The sequence below is a fragment of the Drosophila obscura genome, unplaced genomic scaffold (genome assembly GCF_018151105.1).
Source record: "Drosophila obscura isolate BZ-5 IFL unplaced genomic scaffold, ASM1815110v1 contig_4, whole genome shotgun sequence".
NCBI lineage: Eukaryota > Metazoa > Arthropoda > Insecta > Diptera > Drosophilidae > Drosophila > Drosophila obscura.
The window spans coordinates 3569902-3597654 of NW_024542828.1; the positions used below are offsets into that span (position 1 = coordinate 3569902).

At 40.6% G+C, this 27753-nt stretch overlaps 1 protein-coding gene across 2 annotated transcripts in view; it reads left to right on the top strand.

The window, feature by feature from the left end:
• Positions 1-1372: 1372 nt before the first annotated feature.
• The window catches only part of LOC111074955 (histone-lysine N-methyltransferase, H3 lysine-79 specific), a 49254-nt gene continuing 22873 nt past the window's right edge, over positions 1373-27753 (top strand). For both annotated transcript variants that reach the window (XM_022367997.2, XM_022368005.2), the window contains exon 1: positions 1373-1864. The gene's annotated coding sequence lies outside the window, so the exon portion shown is untranslated. The remainder of the gene's footprint in view (positions 1865-27753) is intronic.

Sequence of the window (27753 nt, forward strand, 5' to 3'; positions counted from 1 at the left end):
TGTGACCCGTTTCATTACCGATTCGCTTTGAACTGATCTGGCAGCCCTAAAAACCAAAATCCGCAAAAAGGAAGAAGATAAAATATTTTCCGCAAAAAGGAAGAAGAAAAATCTCTGTGGAAATTCGTTCCGCGGTATTTTTTGTGTGCTAAATGGAGTTTGGCGGTCATTTTGAAATATACCCTAAAAAATAGATTGCAAATATTCTTTTATATACCTTTCCATTATCAAAATATACCTTAAATATATAAATGGTCAAGCCAAGACTTTTTTAAAGTTTTAAATACACCCGCTTGACAAGACAAGCAACAAGTGGTCAAATGACGTAACACTTTCCATTCCCACTTACGTTTTTACACAAGTAGTAGACATGTAGCAAATATACCAGTTTGGTATATTTCTGGGGTGCTTTTTGGCTCATTCTTTACACGCAGAAATGAGTTGGGAGAGCGGAAATTGCTCTCTTTAGAATGACATGGCAAGGAATGGAAAACAGGGAAAACCCGAAAAGCAAAATGCAAAAGCTCGTACGAGCCTCACCTGGCCATGAATGTTAAACAATATACCCTGATAGGCATGGTATGCTAACTATTGGGGTGGGTTTTGCATGGTTTCAACAGAAATGAAAACAGTTATCCCCGAATGTGGGAAATGGAAAACGGAAAATGTGGACGCCGCGGAAATAAATAAATATTTTAAAATATTTTTCTGAATTCAGAAAGGTGTTCGCCGCGTCGTCGACGTCGCTCGCGTGTGTTGGTGTGTACCATTTTTTTCGGGGCGAGAGTCAAACGTTTCTTATACAATAAATTCGTGAAAAAAGCAAAGTGCAAAAGCGAGTGTGCGAGTGCATAGAGTTTTATAACTACACAATATATAAAATAGAATAAGCGAATATAATTACGTGAGTTTTGCTGTGGTCGCGCGCCAGGCGGCTAGAAAGAGTCGGCAAATCAGTGCCTATACATATATATGTACGTGTTTATGTATAGATTTATGTGTGCGATACATATTTATATATAAAGTGCTTTGCCTGCTTCTGTGTATGTGTGTGTGTAAAACAAATGCTTAAATTGCAACAAAGAAAATATATATATATGTAAAAAAGAAGAGCCAAGCAAAGCAGAAAGAAGAGAGAAGAAGAAGTGCAAGAAGAAGCAGCCGCCACCGCTGTCGTTAAGAGTGTAGATTATTTGTGTGTGTGAGAAGCAGCAGCAGAGAGTGCATTTGCGAGTGTGTGTGTGCGTCTGTGTATGGAAGAGAAGAAGCAGCAGCTGAAATTAAATCAAATTTAAAGATAAAAAGAAGCATAATATTAAAGCATTTAATCAATTATTTCGCATTTCTTGCAGCGCCTAAAACAACGAAAAAATATACATAGTTCATAAATAATAAAGTTAATTATAGTGTTGATAAAGTGAACTGGCGGTTTCAGCAAAACTCTCGTCCCCCCCACTACTACTACTACTACACCTCCCCACTACTATCGCATGTGGCATGTTCTTACACCTCGCGTGCCGCCAAAATAAAAGTGTTTATAAAACGGATTCCACAAAATACAACGAATGGAAAGGATCCAACAACTTTTAAAAGATTGAACGAAGAGTGTGAGAGGCGTCGGCTAACAGTGGAAGAAGCAGCCAAAAGAAAAAAGAAAAAAAACAGCAGCAGCAATAGGAAGAAGTGAGAAGGCAGATAAGCAGCAGCCAGAGCGGAGGAATATAGCATTTCGAAGCCGGCAAAGAAGCAGCAGTCGAAAAAGGAAGCTGAGAAAGAAGCAGAGCAGCAGCAGCTCAGCCGGCAGAGAAATAACAGCAAAAAAGGGACAGAAGCAGCCGGCAGAGCGCTGACTGCGCAAAAAAATGTAAGTACAAATCCAACAACAACAACAAAATAAACAGAAGAGTGGGGGCAGTGCAGTGCGCGCCCTTTTCTTGTTTTTGTAATTATTCGTTTGGCTCTTCTTTGCATTCCATACTTGCGTTTCGTATTACATTTTTCTTCTTCAATACTTAAATTTATTGAGAAACGCTGTGAGAGAGTGCGGCCCCGGAAATGGGTTGCGGTTACAATGATAATGGGAGGCCCGAACCTCCCTACACCCCTTACACCCACCCCATCCATCCCATTATGCCTTTTGATAAGAGCGGAAATGTGGTGCCAGACCTTGGAAATATATATAGTATCTGTGTATTTTCTTTATTTACTTATCGCTTTGCTTATGGGCCGGATATTTGTGGGATTTGGGCCACTTTAATTGCACAACATTTGTTTGTGGTTAAAGCGGAAAGAGTGTGTGTGGGATTACAGTGCCCATTGGCTAGGGTGGAAATGTGTAATGAGCATTTTATGTAATTTGAGTCAGTGTGAAACTTCTTTACCATGATTTCCCTACGATTTCTGTATATTTTGTGAGAATTTTTTGGTCCTATTTTCACATATTTCATCTATAAAATAAACACAGAAATGCCCCTAGGCTAGGTCCTTTTTCTAACTAAATTTCCTTTGAAACAAATGCCTGAAAGCACTTCTCTGCCACTTCATTTACGAAAAATCCTTCTGTTCGGAGGAGTGGACATCTAATCTCTCAATTTAGTTGGCGACATTTTCCTCCATTAGCCTTTCGGCGGCAAATCCAATAAGAATCTAAAACATTTACATGCATACATTTCCCTTCTACTGTCCCACAATGTGTGTTTTTCTCTCTGTTTTTCCTGTCGCTTGTTGCCTGTCGCTTTGTTGTCGTTGTTGTCTGCCATCAAAAGTAATGTATGCTGCCTGTCGGTGGCAGTCTATAAAATCCAATTAAAAGAACCAAAAAGTTGTACGCACACACACACACACACTCGTGCAAGAAAAATACCAATGAAAAGCAACCAAAATACCAAAGTTAGAGCCCGGTCTTTTATTTTTTTCTTTTGATTACAAGCCAGAGACCAAAAACCAATTATGGCCAACTAGTTAGACTTGATGCCAAGATCGCCAACACACACACACACACAGTCACAATTACTGAGCAAGATATATGGGAACAGTGGGAGTGGAAGAGGGAGATGGATATAGGACCAATGTGTGCTAGAGATGGGGAATAGTTTTGAGAACTTTTGAAGCCACAAAATAGTGTCGTAAAGAAATTCAAATTTATTGAATATCTTTTGAAGTGTTCTAAATGATCTCCTATGTATTGAATTTGTATCTCTTTTCATGGTACTCTTTTCGTGCTTTTTCGTGCTTGTATCTTAACCGCACACATCCCTTGTGCGTGCCATTTGCCCATTTAGCCCCCGAACTGACCATAGTCCACACACACACACACACACACATACACCGACCATAGGCACAGACACTGGCACAGTGGAACTGTCAATTAACAGTTTTTGCAATTGTTTTTTCTTTTATGCTTTTTGCATAGAGAGAAAGAGAGAGGGAGAAGCTTGAATTCATCTCCAGAATTAATTTCTCTTTTCCTTTTCAACTGCTTTCAGTTGCAAAAAAAAGTAATTGCCGAAAGAGAAATCCACACAAAAGTAGACGGAAAATGAAGTGGGAGGACAGTGTGAGAGGTAGGCGAGAGACAGGGAAAAAATCGTGGGCAAACTAAACAAAAATAAGTTTTTTCTGTTTGTTGTTGCGGCATTGCCTTCGGCACTGCTGTGCTGCATTGGATACACAACACACACACACACACACACCGACATACACTTGAGTAAAATTAAAAGAAAAAAAAAATCTGAAACAGACAACGGCCGCTGTGGGCAGCGCAGTCAGCATGCATGCACTATAGCGGCAGAGCCGTGCAGCGTCGCAGCTTTTGCTTCCCACTTTATTTCGCCTTCATTGATACCCTTTTGACAGGGAGGGTATGATGATTTTAAGCGAAATTTCTCTTCGATCATAATATGATTAATAATTTATATCGATGCCAAAGAAACGATTGGTTGAAAACAACAATATAAATAACCAAATTAAATTCAAGGGTAGACAAAGCCTCTGTACCCAAAATTTAGCCTTTCGTTCGTTCAGCGCCTTCTACTGTCCTTTGGGTGCTGCTTCCATCTCTAAAGCAGTGCCTCTGCCTTGCGGTTGCTTCATCTGTTCCTTCCTTATGGCAGAGTGTGTGTACACTGTACATCTGCATACATATGTACCTCCTAATATGTTTATACGTATGAAAGCTTGTAAAGAATACCGTTGCCTTGCCATGTTTATTGTACTAGCAAAGTTTTTTCTTGTCTGTTGTGCTTCTGCCTTCTGTCTGCCTACTATTATTTCCCATTTTATTTCCTGTTGGAAGCTGGTAAATTTTCATTTTGGCACTGTTTCTTCTACTTTAATTCCCACTTGCATCGTTTACAGTGGAATTAAATATTATTAATGAGAAAATAGGGGAAAATATGCAAGGAATATAAATGGAATACAAGGAATATGTAATTTCCCTTGAGGGGGGTCACCAAAAGAAAAGTCTTAAAGATCCATCACTTATGTTTTCTTTCAACAAAACTCGTTCCTTATTTATAGTTTACTTTGTGATCATGGAATGCAAAGAAAATTGAGGAAAATTTATAGTTTTCTTTGCATCACTCAACAACATGAAGAAAAGTGTATATCAGCTCTGGCGCTGCCTCATCGTCGCATCTATAGATGGCTATATCCATCGAATCCATACAGAAATTGCCTTTTGTATCTCTGTGTATCTGTGAGATACGAAAATAGTTGGATTTTGGAGGTCCGCTGTTGCTGCCTGATGCACTTTTTCATGTGGCGGAAACTCGAAAGCGAAACAATGCCATAAATACAAATAAAAATATTTTCAACAGACACAGAAAACTGTGAAGAGGAGAACACACATAAATAGATGAATAAATTGGTGGAAAAAGAACAGGAAAAAACTTACACAAAAAGAAAAGTTGGGGAGGGAGCGGGATTCTATGTGGGGGATGTGGGATGTGCTGTGGCCTGCTGTAAAATGTTGTACAAATGTTTAGAGAATTTAAACTTAAATTTAGATATTTACAGGCAGCAATGGGGATTTTGGGGAAGTGCAATGGGATAAGATAAAAGTTCAAATGCAGCTGCAACTGAAACCGAAATAGACATTGAAGAAGCCACGAAATGATGGGTGTTCTATACTTACAGATCTCTAATCTAATCTACAAAGCACCCAAAAAGTGTGAAGAACTCGAAAGAAAAAGAGAGTGAAAATGCAGGGCAAAGAATGAAGACAGAAAACTGGCAACATCGCACGACAAACACACAACAAAAGAGATCTTAGGCACTGAAGAGAGGAGGTTGCTCTTTTAAAGAGAAATAAGGAAGATGCTGGTCTGGTTCTCTTTCTCCAATTCCCATTCCCATTCTCTCTTCCCATTACCAATATCTGTATCTAATGTTCCGCATCGCGCATACAAAGTTGCATTTGTTTCGTATCTTTTGAATACAAAATAAATAAATGATACAAAAAAAAAGCACAAAAGTGGAAGAGCAAACCAATAAAAGCAACAACAATCAATGTTGACTCCAAATTCTGGTCAGCGAAGAGGGCAAAGGCACAGCATTGGTAAGCGGAACATGGCCCAATGGAAAGGGTGCGGCAAGGGGGTGCGGAGTGGGGTGGGGCGCTGCCTGCCAACTTCACGTAAACTTCATTTACTGTCTGGTCTGCCTGCCGACTCTACCGTTCCACCGTTCTTCTTATCTGTCTATTCCTCTCTCAGTCTCACTCATTGCTGCTGGTGCTGCTGCACGCAGTTTCTGTTTCTGTTTTTGCTGCTGCTTCTGCTGCTGCTTCTTCCGCCTCCTCTTCTTCTGTGTGTTTTTTTCTGTCTTTCTAGCTACAATACAAAATTACTTTTTGTGGCTTGACTGGTGAGGTCTACTCTTCCTCTTCCTCTTCCTCTCCCGCCTGCCATTCTCTCTATCGGCGTGTGTGTGTGTTTGTGTGTGGTTTGCTCTTCGTTTATCTCTTGCCTGTCTCCCTCCCTCTCTGTGTCTGCTGCCAGTGTGCCTTCTCCTATCGCTATCTCTGTCTTTTGGTTATAGCTTTTATTTAGTTTTTTGTTTGGTTTTTTTTTTTTATAATAAATGTTCGTTCGTGGGGTTCATTCAACTGTCAAAAAACCACACACACATGAAAGGTGAAAAGAGAGTGCAGATAGGGAGTGATAGATAAAGAGTGAGAGAGGGAGAAAGAGAGAGATCGAAGCTCATGAACGTGCATAGAAAATAAATAAAAATGAAATAAATCGAATCGAAACGTTTTTCATTGTCTTTCTTTTTGCTTCTGCCTCTGCTCTTTTATGCTGTTTTGTTTTGTTTTCTCTAGTTTTTTTTTTGTGCATATTTAAATTGTATACGGGTAGGACAATTCCTTAAGGATCAATTCCATGACTATATCATGAGTAAGTGTCACATGTAATGGAATCATTTCTTTTGCAACCTTCTCTTTGGCATTCCCATTCTTTAAGTCATTTATTCCGTCATTCATTCATTCAATCAGCCTCCAATCAATGTTACAAATTGAGGTTAACCCTGCACGTGCCCTCCCTCTCTTAACGCCCTCTTAACCCACTCTTTCTCTCTCTCTGTATCTCTTGTTTCCTTTTCCTTCAATTTTGTTGCGTTTTCTGTGCATTTTTCTTTGCCGATTCGTCATTTAATATGGGGCTTCGCTTCGTTTAAAATCGAATCAACCACTGAGACCACACTGTGCATAGGCCTGACGACCCTCCCCCTGACCTCTCCCCCTTTTTGGGCTTGCAATAAATGGATTTTTTTGGGCGCTTGTATTTTTCAGCGTGCGCTGTGCCCATTTAAGCTTTAAGTTTTCCCTCGAACACCAAAAATCGATGGACGATGGAATTTTTTTTGTAGCATTTCGTTGAAATGCAAAATGTTTTCGTGTTTTTTGTTGTTGTTTTGCTCTAGTTTTGTCCAGTGGCATTTTGTTGTTGTTTTTTCTGGCACTTTTCGTTGATTTTTCCGTTCATTTGTTGTTGAATGTTTCGCTTTCTGAAAGCAGCTGCTGCCAAAGCGGAAAAGCGGGAAAAACATGTGCACTACAGTTAGCCAAAAGACATAGTGGCGTCGCCTGTCAAAAGTAGGGAAAAACAGAGACCCGAAACGCGAGACAGGGAGGTGAAGAAAAATCTAAGGAAAACTAATAAAATGATTTAACATGGAATTTAGTCTACTATTTTCTGACTGCTGCTATTTCCATAACCCCATTTCCATAGCTCCATTTCCGCCCACCACCTATCAATGGCCAACACGCACGTAGAAATTTGGGTAAAATTTACTGCAAAATATATATAATTTTCTTGGCATTTTCCCCATTTTCCTTTTGCCCAAGACACGTAGCAAAAGAAGGTCCCAAAAAGGCTTCGCTTCCATTTGTGGCCCTTTTTGCCCTTATTCTTTGATCTTTGATTTTGATCTTTGATCAAATAGCGTGATTGACTGATTGACTAGATTTATCAAGAATTTTGGCATGTGGACTCTATTCTGTTTTGGCAGGACGTCAGTGCAGGCTGTTGGCCAATTGGCCTTTTCCAGAGAGGAGAAAATGTACAAAAATATATTTTTGGGTATTTTTTTCTGGCTTTAAATGTGATTTTAAGAGCGGATTTTATGGAACAATTGAGTGGTTTATGGAATAAAAATAAGGGAAATTACAAAAAAAATACACAAAAAGTATAAATTTGAAACGAAATTTAATTAATATCTATCATTCCCTTCCTATTTTCCAGTTTCTTTTGCCTTTCTTTTATGGGAAATTCTTTCTTCCTTAATATTCAGTCAGCATTTTCATAAATGAGAACTCATTTGAAGGTACAAGTATCTTATAAATACGTCTATAAAAAGCAACACATACAGCCCCAACCCTCTCTCCCTCCATCTAAACGAAGGCCCTAAGTTGCCTCTAACTAAGTTTTTGTGTAGATATCCAAAGTGATCCTAAGAGAGAGAGAGAGAGAGAAGCCCCAGAGTAACCCCGTGCATGCCTCCCTGTATCTCATGTGTGTGTGTGTGTGGTGTGGTGTGTGTCTTTGTATCTTTTCAGAGATACCTTTCAGTTGGCCTCCTCCCTGAGTGCCTGCCTGCCTGCCCATCCTTGTATCTTTCCTCAACGACAGATGCTTTTATCCTTCTTCCCTTTTCTTCCCACCAGACTGCTTTATCCATCTCCAATCTCCCTCTCTCTCTGTCTCTCTCTCCTTCAGAAGCTTCATCATCCGCTTGCCGCCTGCCTTCTCTATCCTTCAGAGAAGCAGCCTCCTGTTTCCCTCCTATCTCTTGCCTAAGTTTTTCCCCAGATGGATTTTACTTTGGGTTCTCGTCCGTACGTCCTTTATGCTAAAAAGTCATAAACATAAACAAGGCACACACACGTCGCTCTGCCTCCCTGTACCACCACTCCTCCCTTCCTGTCCCTGGCTTTTCCTGCCTCTCTCTCTCACACTCTCTCTGTTCTTGAGGGCTTTTCCTGCCCCTCCTCTTACATGGCAACAGCGAAGGAAAATCGATAACAATTTACATTGTGTGTGTGTCCCCCCCCTCGTTCTGGCCCCCTCCCTCTCCTTCACCCTGTCTCCATGCCAGATATTGCTTACGTATTATGTATTTTCGTTGTACATGCGCAAAATTCCACAGTCAACACTCACTAACACCAACAGCAACATCAACAGACACAGATATAGATTTAGATACACTATATATGTATATAGAGAGAAGGGAGCAAGGGGAGGGACAAAAAAAGAGGCAAAAAGGAGGGAGATACAGAGAGACCCAGAGACTGTGCAACATTTTTCTCGGTAGACAAAACAAAACAAAAAGCAAATAATGACAAGGGGAGGCGCCATCGCTACCCCAAAAAAAAAAAAGAAAAAACCCCCAATGGAAATGCCCGCCGCCGCCTACACTCTTTTAGACACCCCTCAGCTGCCACGACCGACCCCCTGGCCTTCACTTGGCTCCTCTGCCACTACCCTCTGATTGTGATTGTGATTCTGCTTCAGATTCTGCTTCTGTTTGTGTACCCTTTTTGAAGGAGAGCCGAGAGAAGGATATGATGATTTTTGGCAGCGAAGAAGGAACATTTCTGTGAAAGAACATTCAACTCTACAGCAACTTTGCACTGTTCTTTGCACTGCTCCTTCCACTGCTTCACGGCTTAAGCTTCTGATTACGACTGCTTTGAATAGTTAAGCCACTGCTTCTCCTGGTGAATCCTCTCTATTGCGCTGCCTAACTAACTGTAGTTACTTAATTGTGCTGGGTCTTGCACTGCTTCCAGGAAGAATAAATCACCGCTTGCAATACTCTCTATCGGCTCTCTGGAAAGGGTATCAAAGATCTTCGACACTAGGCAGATACCTTCCGTTTCTCTGCTCCCCTCTCACATCCCCTCCCGGCTCTCCTCTTCTTTCTTTCATTCAACGCTGTCATTATTTTCATTTTCAAACTTTTTTCTCCTACTGGTGCTGCTGCTGCTGCTGCCTTCTAAGCCATCAGCCAGAGCCGCCTCTCGCCTCACAGAATCCCCAACCACCACCCACCATTCGACCTCATTCACACAATCATCAGCTAGCCAGCCAGCCAGCCACCCACCCATCATCCACCACCCCCATACTCAGGAGGCGCTCCCCAGAGCCGCAGCTGGGGCACAACGCACATTTTGATAACATTTTTGATAAAAATAATGCGGCAACAACGCCCCAGGCGTTGCAACTAGGCGAAGGGGCAGGGCTTTAGGGGGTGGGACAAGAGAGAGGAGAAGAGGCCAGCAAAACAGAGAGGGGAAGAGAGCTAAGCTGCCTTGTGTGGCAGAAGAGAGGGTTCTCTGGCCTGAGGGGAGGGAGTGTGTGGGTTTGGGTCTCGAAATGGGAGTTTGGTGGGGATGTGGGCCATAGGAACGTGCCAGGTCAGTGGGTGGCGTTACGGGTGGGTTGGGGGGTTGGCATCTTGTCTGCCCCACACACACACACACACACACACAAACACAGAGAGAGAGACACATGTGTGTGTGTAACTAGTTTTTGCGCCCATTTTTTGTTTTTCTTCTTTTACTTTGGTGGCATTCTTTGTGCCCGCCGCCGACGTTGCCGCTCCGATGGCGCGCTGTTGCCGCATTTCACTTGAAGCTTCAAGCGGTGCGCTGGTAACGGTAACGGTTTTTGGGGGCGCTCTATAGCCATCTCGCTTTGACTTTCATTCATTGAAAATGAAGATGGATTGTGCGGGTCCTCGCCCCTCTGTGTGTATCCCTCTCGTTAATCCTCTGACGGTCTGCGTCCCCCCCTTTATGGTGAAGTTTTCGTAGACATTTGCTGGGTATTAAATTGCTTCAATTTCAAATTTAAATGGAAATTGTGATTAGTGTTAAGTAACAGCAGGGTTTTTTTTTCTCTAACTTTTAAATGGTAAAACAATTTTTACAGAATTTCAATTACTTCAAAGCTGAAAAATCGATACATATTCCAACATTTATTAAGTGTATTTTGTTTAATTATATTTATCAAGGAAATAAAGTTTATAGCAAATCTTATGGTAAAAAATGCATTTAATAGAGGGAGATGAAGCTGGTACATATTAGACTTCCACTGCTTAAGTACTGCTTCTTTGCTTTAAGCACTGCTTTTAGCATGAATAAGCTTAAGCCACTTCTTTCACCGTTAAAGCGCCCTGCTTTTCATATGGGGATTTATTTGTCTACTGCTTTCTAACCGAAGAATGAGAAAATCGATGATTATCCTTTAAATAGATGACCTAACTTTTATATAAATTGTTCTTTATCTTAACCTTCTTTCACTTAACCCTTAATGGGCTTCAGTTTTTTCATTGGAATTTCATTAACTTTAATTTGATGGAAACTTTTGTGATACAAGCTCTTGTGTATACTGTATTCTGTATCTTTTTGGGGTAATTACATTTTCTAAGGCCTTCTACTTCTTCCAAACAAAACTTTTCCCATTATTTGTTGTCTCCTCAAACCATCTACCAAACTCTGGCATTTTCTAGAGAGAGATATTAAAGCCCCAAAGTCAAATCAAATGCTTGGAAACTTTTCATTCGCATCTTTAAGTGTTTTTTGCGATAATTTGCAAATGATAAAAGCAGTGAAACGAAAAGGAAAACAGAATGAAATATGAGACAGTTTCCAGATTGAAGACAAGCGGCTTTCCACCTAATGGCCAATTAGATGTCTCAATTCTTGATTTCATATCGCTTGAAAAGGAAAATGGAAAGCTTTTGGGCTTAAACCTAAGAATGGGAGAGCGAGAGAGATTGAGGGCTTAAAATAGATACGAAAGAGCAAGCAGATTTACAACTAGGAAGAAGTAAGATTGAGGGCTTGTTTAATAATGTTTACTTAAGATTTTGGTAAAGAAATCTCAGCCCTTAAGAGTGTTTCCACCTTTTATCTTTAAAGTACATTTTATCCCATTGTAATCATTAAACTTCCCATCCCCTAATCGACAAAAAAACCCCCCAAAAGCAAAAATGTATATAATTCCATTAATTAATAGCCTGAATTGGCTCAAAGGATTGACTTTTGCTTCCTTAAACACTTGAATAGCTTTCGCCGTAACAGTTATTTCTACCCCCAGCTACAGCAGCTTTCTTAAAGCTTAACCTCAAAAATTAAATTTCTACCCAAAAAAGGGACGAAAATAACCGAGAAAGTAGCTAAAAGAAGCAGGGAAACCAAATATGCCACGCCCTCAGTGTGGATAGGGGGTGGAAATGTGATACCCCTCGACCTAACAAAGAAGAAGAAAGAAAAGCCAAAATGCCAATCCTTAAACCTCCTCGCTGCCACCCCCGCGCTTTAGTTGGGCTCCCTTGTCCATCAAAATTTGACATTTTTATATTAATTTAAGGCAAAACTAATAAAAGAAAATGAAAAGGAAAGAGAAAGAGAAAAAATGAGTCCTTTTAGACGTCCTTGCGTTGGGGTCGTGCGGGGGTGTGGTGGAAATTTAAATGCAGACGCCATTTTCTATTAGAGCCACACATTAAATTTGATGGAAAATAAGAGCAAAGGAAAAACAAAATTCTGACAGCAGCAGCAGCCACACCCCCACAACAGAACCCCACAAGAAAATACTCCCTATCTCCCTTCCTCTCTCTACAAAAAAAATCCTGAGAAACAGAAGCTTCTTCTTTCGCCTGCCTACGGCTCCTTTTTTGTCTTTGCTTCTTCTCCTCCTTCTCCATTGTGCTTCTTTTTCTTCATTCCTTCTTTCGCCTGTCGCTGACAGCGCCCAAAAATACCAGAACTAAGACAGAGAGAGAGAGAGAAAGAGGGAGAGCAGAATAAAGAGAGAGTGAGAGAACCAGCCCCTGGGAAGGACTCCTACTTTTTGGGAATATTCTTGCAGGGCACGGGCACCGCCCCGCAAAAAAAATAGAATGAAAAAAGTTAGAGTCTCGAGTCTTTTGATACCCTTCAACCACACAGCAGCAAGATACGCTTAAATAAAATATACCCTACCAAAAGAGTATCAAAAAAGTTTCTTTACGAAGAATAAGTTTTTCTGCGTGGCGGTGTGGGGTGGGTGGGGTTATGGAGTAGATGGATTCAGGGGGTAACGCTCCACAAAATGATTATTTTTCATGCTTTCTCATTTCGTTTTACTGCCTTTTCGCACACAAACACACATAGACACACACACACCGAAAGAGCAAAAACTTTCACAATAATGCCGCTGCCTCTGCTGCTGCCTTGGGGGGTGGCTGTGAAGTCAATAGCGCCGCTTTCCACCCACAAAACAAGTAGGAGAGAAGGAGAAAGAAGAGCAGCACCGACAGCAGCAGCAGCAGCAGAAGGAGAGGAACAGTAAAAGCAGCCTCACGTGCGCTGCTTACTGCACTGCTTTTCCACTAACTCAAGTTAGGAACACCGACAGCAGCAGGAGCAGCAACAACAAACAGTAGAAACAAACAGTGGAAGCAGCATCAGTAGCAACAGCGACAGCGACAGCATTGTCTGCCCTTGATTTTATCGATTTGCGCTCTCACATTTGGGGCTGCTGGCAGCGACGTTAGCGTCAGGCGTCACAGCAAACGTTCTTCTTCTCCCTCGCTCGCTCTCTCCCTCACTCCCAGAAGCTTAGCTTTTATATGTATGTCCCGGCCGGCTCCTGTTCTTTGCCAGGTCTTCCTTTCCCTCTCTCTCTCTCTGTGGTCTGCATTTACATTATGTGCTGACTGCCGACTGTTTCGTTATTTATGGCATTTAACCCCACATGAATGGAGTGGGGAGCCAGCCACCCATCGGCCCATCCACCCACTGCCGGCACTCTTCCAAATTGCTTTATACATATATTTGATGCATACATATATATGGATATGTATTGTATGTGTACTCTTGCTCTTTCACTCTCTCACTTACTCTCTCTCCCTCCCTCTTGCGCTGCTGCTGGGCGCTTTAATCTTTTGCCGACAAATATTTTACAGCATTTAAATGTTCTGTCTGTTGGTTACCCGTTATCGTTATCATTATTGGGTGGCCATTTTTTGTTTTTGGTGCATTTAAGTTTTCAATTTTCGTTTAATGCGGAACCAACGCCCTCTGCTATCTGTCTCTCTCTCTCGTATCTTTTTTGGCTCTCAGTTTAGCGAATGTTGTGCGAGGTCCGGCAAATATTGTGCTGCTTGTGATTTAGTTACAGTTATTCTACACTTTTTGTGAGTGCGTGTGTACGTTAATGGTTGTTTCTACGATTAAATACAGGTGCAAATTGGTTTCTATTTTTGGCTAACGCTAGTTTTGTTACCATTTATGGGTTAAAGTTGTGGCAAGGAACAGGGAAGTTAAAGAGGTTAAAGCAGAATGCGAGCAGCGATCTTTATCCCTTGCATGTTTTGCTGTACGTTAAATGTTTTTGTAAGAACCTTCTAGACTGGTAGATTTTTCAAAAAATGTTAAAATATCGATTGGATTTCAAAAAATATCCCCTAAATTAACTAATTTTAAATTTCATAGCCCATAAACGATTTAAAAATTGAAAACTAGCTATAAAATTGTAAATCTCACTACAATCAAGGAGTTTTCCCTACAGAATGACCACTTTAGAGCTATTAAAAACTCTTTAAGACAGTTTCTGGTTACTAAAAACCATCATAGCGATTCAATCTTTAAAAGATCTCAAAGTTCACATCATCATAGAATCTGTAGTACACGGTAAATTAAAGCTAGCCTTGAATAAAAGCTTAGCAAAGCAGTTTACAATGAAAACCTCTCTTTCTTGTCTCTTTTTCAACTTGGAGTGAGTGTCTCCCATTAATATATACCCCGAAACACACCCTATAAAGTACACAACCCACACAGCACAAAAACAAGGAGAAACAAAATGTAATGTGAGCCTTCACTCTTCTTCAGTATATCATTCGCTTAGAATTCTTGTATGCCTCCGTCCTCTTCTCTTTTTTTATGTACCATTCATTTTATTATGGCTTTTGGGGTCTGGTTCTGTACATACATTACATTTTAAGAGCAGAATGGTGGAGATTTTCCTTTGTTTTCCCACAGCATTAGGAAAAAAAACCTTTTTGGGTTTCTATAAATCTTTATTTGAAAAAAAAGGGAAAATTTATGGAAATGGATGTTTATTTTGGGTAAAAGGTTTTTCTTTTATTCTTGTTTAGATGTGTTATTTATTTAATAATTTATAGGTTTAGAATTGAAGAAAAAATGTTCTGAGGTGGTTTTTATGGGGAATTTAAAGAGGAAATTGTACTGATTTTTATACCCGTACTCAAAAAAGAGTTAAGGGGTATATTAGATTTGTGGTAAAAGTGGATGTGTGTAACGCAGAGAAGGAAAATTTTCCGACCCCATAAAGTATATATATTCTTGATCAGCATCAATAGCCGAGTCGTTATAGCCATGTCTGTCTGTCCGTCCGTCCGTCCGTCCGTCCGTCCGTCCGTCTGTCCGTCTGTCCGTCTCGATGAGCACCTGGATCTCAGAGACTATAAGAGCTAGAGAAACCAAATTTGGTTTCCAGACTCATGTGATATCACACTGCTACAAGTGTATTTCAAAATTTCGCCCCGCCCCCTTCCGCCCACACAAAGGACGAAAATCTGTGGCAGGCACAGTTTTAAAGATACGATAAAACAAAAAACGCAGTATAGTAGAGAATGCCCATATCTACCAGATTGCTGAATCTGAATCAGATCGGATCTTAATTATAGCCAGAATGACGAAATTCATTTTCAGTTGCTTCCCCTCCCCCTCCCGACCAGACAACGCATCTCATTTTCCTTCTCGCTCGCACATTCTGCCGCGTTCAGTGCGCGAGCAACCCCTAGCGGAGGAGATGTAGAATCTAATTGGCACATGTAAAATCTACATGTTAGATGTAGAATATACATTGTATATGTAGATGTAGATATCATATGTAGCAAAAAAATGTAAAATGTAAAATTTTTTTTTTTTCTAAAATTCTTAAAAATCATAAGCTCAAAAATGTATATACTGACTGAGTACGGGTATAAGTAGAGTCGCGTCCCCAGAAGCGACTCACACGTTCCTTCTCGTTTACATTGCAAAAATTGCTGGCCATTTATTTTAGGTTTTTTTTGTTGTATAGAAATTTTCTCTGGAACCCTATTTCTATAGTTAATATTCCCCTTAAACCCACAAATTATTCAACAGATCCGAACCCAAGCCCGCAATTTCTGCATTATTCCTAGCTCCCTTTGCAGTTCCTTTTTTAACTGATGATTCCTCATACCAACTGGGCTCTCCCCTTCCAATCGTTTGCCTTATCTTCCCCTTTTGGAGGAAGATCTGCCTGCAAAAAGCAGAGACTGCAAAACAAAAACAAAAACTGTCTGCTGTGTGCTGTCTGCTGCAACACACGCCCATTTTTTGTCATAAAGGCTATTAACACCATTAAACGGTAAAGAGAAGACAGAGTGTAAACAGAGGCGTGGGGTAGGGGCAGTGTGGGATTGGGGTAGGGTCTGGCTCTCTATAGGCAAGGGAGGGTGTGGCTGATGGCCCTGTACCGTTTCTTAACCCCTTGAAACAAAACGCAGCAAAAGTGTAATAAAATACGAGTCGCGTGCTTAGACATCATAAATATAAAACTCACAGGAAGACGCCAGTTAGCCCCCCGCTGTGAGACAACGCCCCTGACCTCGCACCATAGACTCTCCAACCTCTCCAACCCATTCCACCCATTCAGCCATTCTTTGGGTGCAGTCGCAAGGTAAAAAAAACGTTCTTAAAGTGCTGAAACGGAGAACAGCGAAGCACTTGAAATGAAATGTAAACATGACAGGACATGTCCTTAAACTTGTGGCACTGACTTTAAGGGCCGATGGGCAGCTCTCTCTGGGTGTTATTTTAATGTTCTTTCTCCTCTGTTCTGTTCTGTTTTACTCTCGAACTAGTGATGGCAGTGAGATTTATATCGTGAGTGTGTTGTTTTATGCTTGATGTGATTTATGCCAGGAGCAGACAGACAGCCCCATAATTCTTTCGTCTTCGTGAGTGAGTTTCCTGTCACGTGTCCCGCTCTGAACTCTAATTGATATTAAAACTTATTACCACTGTTTGTCCATTCCCTTCGTTTCCTATTCCACTCAATATACATTTCCTATTCGTTCTCTCTGATCCACTCTTTTTGTTATTGTTGTGGACAGGCCCTTTTTTGCTCTTTTTTTTTTTTGTATTTGTGTGATAAAAAATAAAGCGATAATAAATATGGCGGGGCAACAGGCGTAAAATTGATTGCACTCTCTCTCTCTCTCTCTCTGTTGCTGGCGATCTCCCACTCTCTTTTCGCTTATGTTTCAGCAACAGCTGTTTTCGACTTGAGAAAGTTTCAGCAAAAGTTCAATTGCCTTGCCCCCTCCCCCCTCCACATCACCTCAAACGTCGCATGAGCTGCATCGTCATGCTGCTCTCCTGCTCAATGGCCATAAACCCGTTTCGTTCCGTTCCCCTGGTCGAATGACCTCCCTCTCCAACCGCTCCACAAACCCCTTTTGCATTTGCATTTGCATTATTTATTAGCTGTGACTGTGCTGTGCGTCTCTTCCTCTCTCTGTCTCTATCTCATTCTCCCTCTCTTCTGTTGTTTGCCATTTTTGCATATGTTGCATAATATCCGCTGAAGGAAATGCAAAAAAACAGAAGAGATTTGATCAAAAAGGAGATGGTGGAAAGAGCAGTAAAGAATGGGATAGAGAGAGCGAAATAGATATCGTAGGTCAGTTTCCCATATAAGGAATTATGAATGAAATATCTATCAATCAATAAATCGCAAATGAATAAAATAAATAAATCGTAAAGAAATTAATCAAATCTACTAATTCTCAATCAAATAAATGAATAAATCAATCATGAATGGGATGCAGTATAAATCGATTAGGTCAAGGGGAAATAGCTCACAAAACCCTCCCCCAAAAAGATAGTTTTTGCCAATGCAAAAAACCTTGGCCAATTATTAAATACACAAACAAATCAGTTATTCAACTGTTGTTCCATCATTTTGTGGATGTAACTTTTGACAGATGTTTTGGGGGTATTTGATAGCCTTGCTTTTCCCACGATTTAATAAACTTTTCCCATTAAAAAAATTGTTACAAGTATTCAAAGATTCCAAACCCTTCCACGACTTGTTTTTTCTGCCATTTGCATATGAAATTTGTCCATCAAGGCTCTCTCTATATAATGACACTTAATTCGATAATAATAGCCTCGTTCTATATTGATTTTCAATATAATTACTTGCCAAGAAGCAGGCAGATGGGCAAATTCCCCATCGTTATATGAATTACTGAAGCGATGAATCAGCCTGATATTCCCTTCTCTGTGGGTTTTTGGAGTATACATATTATTATTATTAGAGCGACTTACTTACATTACTTACTTTTCCATTTGCCATTTTTGTTGTTGTTGCAACAGTTGCAATTGCAACTGAAATCCAAACGACTGTGAAACCTTTTTTCACCCCACTGTGTGTTTTCCCGCATTTTCCTTTTCTTGTGTTTGCTTTTCGCTTGAGTAAAAACACACCGCAAAATTGTTGTAATCGATACCTTTCGGACGGATAGGAGGGTATCCAAAGAGTGGTGGGGGCAAGTAGTGACGTAAATTATATGGAATTTTTGCTGGATTTCTAGGAATCTCTTGTGTACTATTTTGGATATACATATGTATGTATGTATGTACACTACATCATTTGTTACGCCTGATGTGACTCAGGTGGGGGAATACTTGGAACTAATGGTGGGAACTAAAAAGAGGTTTTAATGATTGTAACTCGTACTTTGAACAATTGAAGGGTTTTGATGGGAAATTACCATAGAAAGGGGGTTTTGGTTAAGATATTTATACATAGATGATTCAGCGTTCGAATCATCTTTTCTACAGAAGAAAGTTCAATGCATAGATTCATACTAAAGAGAAATCTTTATTATTTTTCATTTCTAAGAATTCGCACTAAGAAAGTATTTATTTATTGTGAATTTCCTTAAGAATCACTTCCGCAATTGATAATCTTTGCCATTCTTAATTGATTTGCACCCAATTGATTGCCAATCGGTTCTTATCGGCGATTATACAATCGATAGCGATAGGAAATAAAGAAAACAAAACAAAAATAAATAAAGAAGCAAGTGCCACAACCCACTCACCTAGAATATATAGAACATTTATGATAATCATGCGAAAATGGACCGATAAATGGAGACAACAAAATCCACAGCCCCAGCCCACATATTGTTTGAACAATAAACATAAAATAAAACAAAACAAACGTACAGTACCAAACGTACCACACAAAAAATATTTACATATATTTTGGCATATAAATAAAAATCTGTGTCAAATAAACTTTGCATGTTTATGGCGGGAATTCTCATTCAGCTTGACAGAAAAAGGGGGACAGAGCACTGGTGGAGAGGAGAAAGACCACCAGATGACCTGCTTTTCAGCTCAATGCGTGATTCACGGAAAGCGGTACCAAGTTCAGGCTAAAAACAAATAAGAGCAAAAAGTACATTAAAATATACAGCAAAAATATACATAAAAACAAGTATGATAGCTACAGGGGAGTATTAAGACTTGAAGATACTTACTGTTGATTGGGGATTTATAGAAGGGAAATATAAAGAATGCCGTGGACTGTAGACTAAAGATGAAAGCTCTAGGGTCTAGACTCACTTTACCAATTGCAGCTCAGACTTTTCTAGGTTCTAGGTACCCTTTGTGAACCTACCTTTGCCCGACACCAACATACCCTTGTACCCTACCTTTACAGGGTGTCAAAAGTGCATTCAAATTGCATTTGGAGGCTATAGATGGCGCCACTTGCTCCTACTGTTTGTTGTGTGTGTGTGTTTGCTGGTGTGTGCGTGTCAAATGCGATAAGAATCCCCTCACGAAACAAATGAAACGCATAATGAGAGAGGGAGGCGGAGAGGGACAGCAAAAGACACACAACTGTTGTTGATTATTACACCGGGCCCCCATAACGGTAAAACTTTAAGCGTCGATTACAACACAGACACACACACATTACATTACTATGCGAGTGGAAAAGAGATGGCCATAGAGGAAGCTTAAAATTGTGGACTGCTTGCCGTCTGCTGTTGCTGCTGCTGCTGCTGCTGCTTGCACTTTAATTGAAAAACATGCAAAGAGAGGCAGAAGCTTAGGTTGTGGAAGCGAAGGAAAGATACCCTGCAACAGGGAAAGAAATGCAGAATCTCTTTGCGCTCCAAGACGACTGATCAAAATTATCATACCCCTTGTGCTGGGGTAAATAGCGTAAATAGAAGCAACAACTACAGTCCCATCCATGAGTGTGCCAGACAGGTTGTTGTGTTGTGCGAGAGTGTAGTGTGTGTGTGTCTGTGAGCGAAGCAAAAGAGAGACTTGAAACTCGAAATTATTAAATTGCTATAGGAGTGAAGAGAGTAGGGTAGAGGAGTGGGTCGAGTCTGCAAGAGGGTGGGGTGTGCAGGGCGTAGGATAGCGCGAGTCACGCATAAACGAATGAAGAGTAAAGCAAACAGCGCGAGAGAGAGCGCGGGCAGATAAAATGCTAAAAGCGTCTGACGTCTGAGAGTTCACTTCTGCCCGCGAAGTGTGGAGGGGAGTAATGTGAAGAGAAGCGAAGAGGAGCCCGTGGGCGAAGAGGGAGCCACCAGCAGCAGCAGAGCAGCCGCAGCCATGTGAATGTGGTTGAGCGTGCATGTTCGTGCATGTGCGCGCGTGTTTGGCTGTGTGTGTGTATGTGTGTGCATGATAAAGGTCGTTGGCCATGCGGCCGACGTTGAAGTCGCGCGACAACAGCAGCAGCAACAACATTGTAGTCACAAGAGTGAGCATAGCAGAGCATAAAGATAGGGAGAGAGAGAAAGAGATGAGCAACACGGCGACGTATTTAGCCTAAAGGCATGAAATGTATTGCAGGTTTCAGATACCCTTTCTGCAGAGGGGTATAATGGTTTTGAAACCGATATTGGCAATGATCGTTCTTAATAAAATACCCTTCTTTTTACTGATCGAATCGCTATATACTCCATCTGCCATTGAAAATAAATAAATAAAAAAAGATTGATCTAGAAGGTATCAATAGCTTTGGCAGCCTCTATTGCTGCTGTTTCTCTGTTGCTTGTTTTGTTTCTTCTGCTTTTGTTGCCTTTGCCTGGTTCTTTGGGGCTATGTTTAGGCCGTCGCCTCGGCTGAAAAACACGTTATGTGCACCACAGCAGAGTGGCAACACAAAATAGACAAAGAGCGCCAACAAACCCACAAACAGACAGAGGCACAGATCAGGAGAGAGAGAGAGAGAGAAAGAGTTAGCTTTGTGTGTGGGTGTGTGGTGGCCCTACCTTTAAGGCCGCATATGTCGCTGTGTTTGAGAGTAGAGGACGGCCCCTGCAGTGTCAGTGACAAGTTAGTGGGCTTTAAAAACGAAGAAGATATGAGAGGAGGGCTATTACCAGGGTAAAGCCCATAAAAGTCTGCTGATAAATGTATGGCCACGGAATTAAATGAGCCCAAGGGGAGACGAAGGAATAGCCTTAAAAAAACGAATGGATGGTTTAAAAGAAAGATATTCCAAAAGATTCAAAAGAAAAATTTTGTTTCTGTTGGATAATTGAACATGGTTAAGCCTTCATATGGCAGAAAATTCCTATGAAAAGTGAAGGAATTTTAGGAATATGTATCACTTTACCTTAAACAATCATCACGTGTTTTACATGGGGAGGGAGTATCATACATATCTCAACCATCATATCTATTTCCACTCCATTACCATTTGGAGGCCCCTACTTTATCTAATTGGAGCACCCTTGATACACAATTATCAGTCAAACTTATCTGTAGGCTAAAAACACACACATAAGTTCCATAAAGTGACAGAACATTTTGAAGCTTAAATTAGACAATAGATTTGATTTGAGACCTTCAAACTGGTTGTCAGGTTTGCCAGGGCCACACTACCACTGTCTGTCCGTCCGAACTTTAATGATTACCTCATTCATGCGCAAAAAACTTCTAACGAGCCCCGAAGTTAATAACCAAATGGCGAGATCTAAAATTAGTTGCAAGTTCAAAGCAAAAGTTAAGCCATGCTTTAAGGCACAAACGATTACGAATAAAGTTCAAAGCTAAAATTAATGATGCCTTCAAATATGTTAATTTTGCGTGTACACAAGCATTGACCTTTTCTGTACCTGAAAATATGACTCATAATCGCATGATTTATACGGTGGGGTGGACTGGGGTTGGGGGGTTTTGCGAAAGCAACAAAAAAGGCAGAAATTGCATTGCATAATACTGTGTCGGTCGGTAGTGCGAAATCTTGAGACAAGTAGAACTCGTTGTTTATTTCCTTATTTAATGTGACACTTGTTGGCGTTGCATTGAAATTGAGAAGTAGCATGCCCTGCCCTCCCCCCATGCCCCTTTCTCACTCTCTCAATGAAAAATGAACACCTGCGTTGTGTTTGTGTTGTGTGTTGCGTCTGGTCTGCTTTATATTCGGGCCCCCACTGTAGTTGTAGCTGTAGCTGTAGTTTTGTTGTGTGGCGTACGTGACTCTGGCACTCGATGCAGTTATGCTGCTATTACGTCGTCTATGCACTCACAGGCAGACACATCAGTAAACACACACACACACACACACACACACTGACACGCACTAACGAACACCTGTCACACATATACACACTCCAATCTCTCTCTCACTCTCTTGAATGCTGACAAAAACAAAAAAACTAGTACATAGGCATTTCTGTAGATGCGACTATTGGGATACCTGCAGTCGCAGGTGCAACTCATCGGTATGAAATAAAATTATACAGTCGAAGAAAATACTCTCAAAATAATTCAAACAATAAGAATTTATTGGTGCGTAACATTTGTACACACAGTATAGTCCCCACAACGTTGCAATGTTTGTTACATTGAGCTACACCTGTGGCATATGCTCGTATACTCTACATTGTACAAGGTATATACCCTGTAAAACTCGCTCTAATGCCGCTAGCTATCAACGCATCATCAGCCCCTGTATAGGTGTCTCGCTTGCACTCGAAGCCATTAGCCAGCGGGCATCAGCCGCAGCTGCTGCGGCGGCTCTCTGTTCTTGCTGTTTCATTTACCAATTGTTCCACTGTATGCCTCCCCCTCCCTGTTAATCCCCTCTCTCTCTCTTTCTTCGCCTTCTAATGCTGCGTCACGTTTCTGGTATTAAAATGTTTGAAATTCTGATTGGGAATGTGGAGAGCGAGCGAGAGAGAGAGAAGGCAATGTGGTGCTGCCAACTGTTTTTTCGGTTTCTCTTGTATTGCCCTGTGCGTGCGGTGCGAACGCGCGCTGTTGCCATATTTCACGCAGCAGCCGCAGCCGAAATACAGAGCTTCAATTAAAACAGGTTTTCTTTGTTGGTAGAGCGAGAAAGAGAGACAGAGACGAGACATGGCTAAGAAATGCTCATGATCGTAATGATATCCAGCCAGGTCCCCCCTCTTCCCCCGTCTTTCCTCCTCACTCTTCTTTTCTATCTTCTCATGTTTCCTTTGTTGTTTCCACTTGTCTGTTACTGTTTCTGTCTCTGTTTTATCTTCTTCTTTCTTTAATTGTTAAAAATGTTCACTGACCTTTGCCGAAAATACCAGTTTTTTATTTGTTTCAATTTTTGTACATTTCGGCAGTACGCTGTTTATTCAGATTAAATACTCACTTTTTTCGACATATTTTACTGTTGCTGCGCGTATATTTTTTGTTTGTTTATGGGGGAATGCGGGAATGGAAACGACCTTCAACTTGATTTTTAATTAATTTCAGTTCAATGAACCTGAAACTGTCAACACACGGTGCTGTCTCCTTCCCCATTCGTATGTGTTTCATATTCATATTACCATTTCTGTGTTTTTACTGTTTTCTTGATTCCCTCCCCTACGTGTTTATTTTTCAGTGGCTAAAAATGCATTCAAAAATGTCTTTATTTATAAATTATACATTTATATATAAAGATTCTTTGTTCGTTTTTGTTGTGGTATAAATATTAATATGCAAATGGATATGCAGTTATTCGTATTTTTGGGGCTAGAAAAAAATGAATCAGAGCCTGAAGTGAATGAGAGGTTGACAAATTTCAGTTCTTTGTAAATATACATAGCATTTGCATGATTCATGGTGAAATGTTGATATTTATTCAACAAAAAATTGATTGGTTTCTGTGCACAATGTTGCCAGATTTCACTTAGTCATTGTTTTGAGGGGTTTATTCACTTTTAAAGAAAATTCAGCGTTGCCAAACTTCAGTTCTTGTAAACCAAAGTGATCTAACAATTATCGACATATATGTATGATTTAAGCTGAAACGGTGCCATATTTCCTCTTAAACTTTAAGACTTAAAGCAACAAATTCCTGAGCTATGTATGTATGTATGTACTCCATTAAAATCCTAAAGATATTTTATTTTTCCGTTAAATTCTTTTCAAAACGCAACTCAAATAAATACCTTTGGGAATGATTAATGTCACAACGTTATCATATTTCATTTTTACTTTTGTTCACGTTGCCAAACTTCACGCCGTAACTGTAAATATATTGTGCAGTTTTCACTTACTTTAAGCATTTTTTTCTTTGCTCAACTCCGGTCTCTGGTTTTCTATCCTCCTCTATCTATCGTAACTCATCTTGGATTACAACAGCTTCCCTTGGCAACCAAAAACCCCTTGAAAACCCCCCGGAATCTATCTCCGTTTTAGCCCCATAATTCATGAAATTTAATCGCTTTTCTCAACTTTGTAGCTCTTCTTTTTGTTGTATCTTTTTTTTTTTTACTTTACTTTACTTTACTTCCATGTATTTTTCTCTATATATTTTTTTCAGCTCAACTTTTTCTACTTTTATTTTTAGTTTATGGCTCGGTGGCTGTGCCACCGCCGCCCTGTCCTCAATTGTAACATAAATTTCTTTTGCCACAAGCCACAAACAACAAATTTTGTTCAATTTACATTTTTTACCATATTTCATCTGGCATTTCTTCTTTGCAAACCTAAAAGGAGGCAGCCCCTCTCTCTCTATGTCTCTCGAAAACCCACCAAGAAGCAGACCTCTCTTTAGCATCCCAAGCGGCAGAACCCTCCAACACCCAAAGAGCCGGTCCTGCTCTTTAACCCCCAGACTATTTTTTTTCTATATTTATTTTATGGTTTTTTTTTTTTAACAATAGATTTTGTTGCCTGTTTCAAGTGCGCGACGCCTTGTGCTTTCCAAACCAACGCCCGACAAACCATCAAAAACTCAAACCCCAAATCTCAATACCAGAACCCAAGTACCCGGAACCCAGAAGCCCGTAAGGACGGATATCACCCGTAACCCCCGCCACCCGCTGGACGCCGCCTTACAATAAAGTTAGACAGATTTTATTACAGCAGGATTGCTACTTACCCGGAAATGTTTGCTGCAACCACCCACCCTTTCCACCCGTGCCACACATACCAGAGAAAGAGAGCATGCACCTTTACCAGCCATCCCCCTGGGGAAACTCCAGAGCTAGAGTCTAGTGTGCTCTGGCAACCCTTGTGGCAGGTTCTTCTTGTTGCATTTTTCACCCTCTCTCTCACTCACTCTCTTTCTCTCTATCTCTCTCTCTCGGGGAAAGCCAAACCTCAATCGTCCTTCCATCTATAGTTTCATTCTCCCCCTCAACCCCCAACCTGTGTCGAAGGGAAAGGATGTTTCAATTTCTATTCTGTTTTTTGCTTTTGTACTCCATACGATGTTTTTATCCGTTCTGCTTTCTGTTTGCTGTTCGTTGTGCAAGTGACAGAGCAACCCTGTCTTTTGATTGCTTGAAAATTGGCAACATCGCATCACAGTAGTGGGATGATGTTCTGTGTTTCTCATTCCTCCTACAATTCGTTCCCTTTTTCGTACTCTTGTGTTGTCGCTGTTCTTTTTGATTTGTTTTCCATCTTGCTCTCTCTTTGGCGTAGGTTCGTTTCGTTCTACATTATTATTTTTCTTTTAACTCCGTAATTTAGCCCAGGCCAGGCCAGGCTTTTCTTTTATTTATTTAAGGCATTCTTTTTGCCATTTCCTTTGAGCTATTGTCGGAGGTTTCTCTATTTTTTCTTTTTTCTTCTGTATTTTCAACATGTTTTAGTAATGTTATTGGTGGGGTCCAATGTTCGGTCGTTGGGTTTGGCTTTGGGGATTGGTTTTGGCTGATTGTTGTATTCGCTTTGTGTTTTGTGTGTTACGTGACCATTGGCACGTAATGTACAGTGGGACAAGGGTAACAAAAAGAGAATATCAAATGAGCTGTCGAAAAAGAGCAGATTGAATTAGGGATTGAGAGAGACAGAGGGATAAGAGTGCAATCAGAGAAAAGGGATAGGGCACTAATAGATGATTAGGGAGTTGTAAGAGAATGGAAACAGAGATGGAAACAAATATTTGATTGGTTTAATAAATAAATTCCACTGAAAAATTATGTTTTTATCTAGAAACGAAGTGACATAAAGGGGTTTTTTTTTACCTATCAGAATAACAATTAAGAAATTGGAGGAAAACCTAGAAATGGTAAAAGTAGATCAATATTTTACCTGTGATTCACCACGTATCCATGAAACTCTGTAATGTATCTCAACTAATAGTCAGATGATTCTCAATTACTTTCTCGTTCGCCATTTAACCCCCTGAAGCACATTTGTAGATGATTTTCCAATTAGCAATTCTTTATTTTATTTCTGCGTCTCAACCATCTTTCTATGTTTCTAACTATCACTCCCCTCCTACCACCACATATTAATTCAACATCTTGCTTTATAGATATAGATATATGTATGTATGTACGTATTCCAGCTGTCTGCGCCCAACAATTTCTAACAATTCGAAGCCTTCAGGGCGTTGGAGTTTTAATTACTGACCCATTTTTCACTCTGCCACTCTTTCACTCTTTCCCCTTGCATTCTCACACAAAGCAATTGCACAGTTGCCGCACTTCACACGCACAAAGCAGTGGCACTGTTGCCGCATTTCACTGCAGGCTTTAATATTAAAGTGCAAGCAGTGCATTAAAATTGCATTCAATGTGAAGGGAACACACAACATACATATGTATTTACATGTATTATTTATATCTGTATATATCCGTATTAATCTGTATGTTATGTGTTTCGCGTTAGTGCCTGTAATTATGCAAATTTACATAAACATAACCTACTAACTAACGAACGCACGCAATTGAAACTAAAATGCAAGGCAGCAGGCGGCGGTCTGCCTCTCTCTCTCTCTCCCTCTCTTTGGCATCTCTCTTTCTCTCACAGAAAATAGTTGACCTCGTTTTTTGTTGGGTGGAAAGTGGTGGGGTTGTTGGAAACGGGGGAATTGGGGAGATTGTGCACACACTTTTACTGCAATTTTTGTTGTTTTCTTTGTTGGGATACCCCTCGAAAGGAATGGGTATTACGAATATGCAGCAGAAGCTGGAATATTTTGGATTCTTGTGCAGGTTCTACTTCCACCTATTTTCATTAGAATCGTACGACCAAAACAACAGAATTTATAACAGAAGTGGTCAATCGTCCAGGGTATCAATAAGATCGAAACCTTTATTCTCTCATTCTACTGCATTAACGTGATACATAAGGAGAGTGGGAAAGAGGTAGAGAGAGGTGTGGTTGAGGGCGCCGCCTGTCGGTCTGTAGCTGTAGCTCTGTTATGGTGCCTCTGCCGGTGCCGCCGCTGCTCCTCCTCTGCTTGCCACTCCTCTGCTGCACTCATTTTGCATGCATGCATTCTGCTTGCTTTTATTATGATGTTTTTGTTTTTTTCTGTTTCTTTCTGTGGCCTGGCAACTCTGTCGCTGTTTTGGTTTTGGCAAGTGGGCGGGACATGAGTTGCCCTACTTTCGGTGTTCCTTCTCACTCGCACTCTCCTCTTTTTGTCTCTCACTCGTTCACCGGCTTTTATTTTGTTTTGTTTTTCTCCTTTTGTGCAAAATTGCGGCAGGTGGAAAAAGCACTTTTCATTGCTATTTTCCACCCATTGCTTTTCACAAAAAGAGAGAGACAGAGAGGGAGAGAGAGAGATTTGCAGTCATTCAGTGAATGCATTTTCTTGGCCGGCTCCAACCACCACCCCCACCTGCCACCACCTATTTCTATTCATTCAGTACTTTCTCCATGGATATCCCTTTGAAGTGGGATTCTTGTTATTTGATTCGCTTGTTTGTAGAATTCTTCCGTCTTGTGTC